Source organism: Mizuhopecten yessoensis, unplaced genomic scaffold, assembly GCF_002113885.1.
Source record: "Mizuhopecten yessoensis strain PY_sf001 unplaced genomic scaffold, ASM211388v2 scaffold716249, whole genome shotgun sequence".
NCBI lineage: Eukaryota > Metazoa > Mollusca > Bivalvia > Pectinida > Pectinidae > Mizuhopecten > Mizuhopecten yessoensis.
This window is the reverse complement of record NW_018480022.1, coordinates 111,018-112,999: the sequence shown is the minus strand read 5'-3', so window position 1 is coordinate 112,999 and position 1,982 is coordinate 111,018. Positions and strand designations below refer to the sequence as shown.

Sequence of the window (1,982 nt, the reverse complement as noted above, 5' to 3'; positions counted from 1 at the left end):
GAGTAGTTCGTTAGGACGAACATTACAGGAAGGTTTTAACGATTTTTCATCTTTTAATAAGTAATGTACATGTTTCTGGTGGTTGTATCGGATAGGATGTGTGTCAAATAATTTTCCGTAGCTTAATTAGCTTGGTTATTAATTTGAAGAAACATATGAGAATGTCGGTCAACTTTCAAAGTGGTTTGTTGTACATAATTTAGAGGTGAATTTAATAGCGATACTGTTGTATTTATTTTAAGATAATAGGTTGCTGAGACATCAGCCTTAAGCAGGGAAGAATGTAACAATGTGGATTGTACACGCTCTGTATTTACTTGTTACCTATTCTGTAATGTACATTATTAATATAGTACGTAGATTCCGTAATTGTCTGGATCACGTGACGATAACGTGACATATAAGTACGTTAACACTATATTAATGTGATTTTTGCTAGTTAGTTTTATAGATATTGTTTATGATTTTTTAATTGGCTACGTTGATTAATTACATCGCCGATATATAATGATTAAAATTTCTATCAAAGGACATTTACGAACTATTTCGGCCAATCACAATCAAGCGGTCAAAAGTAAATTCCTGGTTAGCGGTGAGCAGTTTCAGATTAGACAGCTGGTCATTCGGACGTACAAATGTAATTGGAATATCTTCAAGCACACCGGTCTCTGAAAAGAAAAATAAGAAATACGTGAGTAATATATCTATTTATGATTGAGTATAAGTATATGGATTATTAATTATAAGATTTACTTAGATTATTTGGTATATCAGTTTCAACTCCATATTTGTGTGCGCTACTATATGTATATATATAATTAGTTACTTGTATAACATAGTATGTGCAGTAGCGTAATGGATAACGTCGTAGCCCTGTAATCGTCAGGTTACTCTTACCTCTTAGTCGTGGGATCGAATCCCAGAGATTAGCCAATTTTATTATGTTGTATTTTACAATCATGTAGATATGTGCATTGAACGCTTGTGTTTGTTTACCACAGGCTGTTCGATATTACTCAATGTAGGAAAACAGTGAATTTCTCATGACTTTATAATGTATGATTTGTCGGCGAGAAAACGGAATGTTTGTACTGATACATTTCAGACAAATGCCTTTGTGACATGAACAACGAATAAATGGAATATGGACATGATACACAGGTGTATGTGTTTATTCCTACATGCGACATTAAGGTTATGAATTTCAAATTGATTTAAACCCATCAGTTTTCAGCATGGATCTCATTCAAGCAAATAGTTCTATCCATTTTCTTTGCTTGTTGGCTGGAAACATATTTGCTGCTAAAATGTATGGTTGTACATGTACACAGATGGATTTCATCATTACTGATTAAAATCGCAATGAACACATGATCTCGTGCCAATTTCTTGGCATGAATTGTTCATAAACAGCTTCAAACAATATATCTTGAAAAAAATCATCATCGAATTACAAAAATAATAACACTTTAATAAAATGCCATTCAATTAAAAGTAAAATATTTTATATTGTTACACCTCAAGTGAATTTCTAGCTATTTGATTGGTTGGGAGAAAATTAAACAAAAATCTCTGTCACCCTCCGAAAATACATTGGTTTAAAGGGGCGCGGGTGATATTGCCATGAGACAGTAAAAAAATATCACATGCGCAAAAAATGTGCGTGCACCGCTTCGTTTCCCCACCGTGATGGTCACAAGAACGTTTGACGGCAACAGCCAATTTCATCAAGCGCCGGTGCGATAGCGATTGTAAAGAGCAGACTATCAACAAACAAGATGTCATTATCGAGGTTTGCTGCCGTTTCTGAGCTACATTGACTTTTGGTGTAACAAAATAGATATGACATTCATTAGCAGGTGACAGTGAATATTGTCAACCCTCAAAAACCCATTGTCACCCTCGGCTTCGCCTCGGGTGACAATGGTTTTCTCGGGTTGACAATATTCACTGTCACCTGCTAATGAATGTCATATTTATAT

General features: G+C 34.5%; 1 protein-coding gene across 1 annotated transcript in view; it reads right to left on the bottom strand.

The window, feature by feature from the left end:
- Nucleotides 1–586: 586 nt before the first annotated feature.
- LOC110442321 overlaps nucleotides 587–1,982 on the bottom strand; it is a 26,934-nt gene continuing 25,538 nt past the window's right edge. Inside the window, exon 3 of the transcript XR_002462003.1 lies at nucleotides 587–668. The gene's annotated coding sequence lies outside the window, so the exon portion shown is untranslated. The remainder of the gene's footprint in view (nucleotides 669–1,982) is intronic.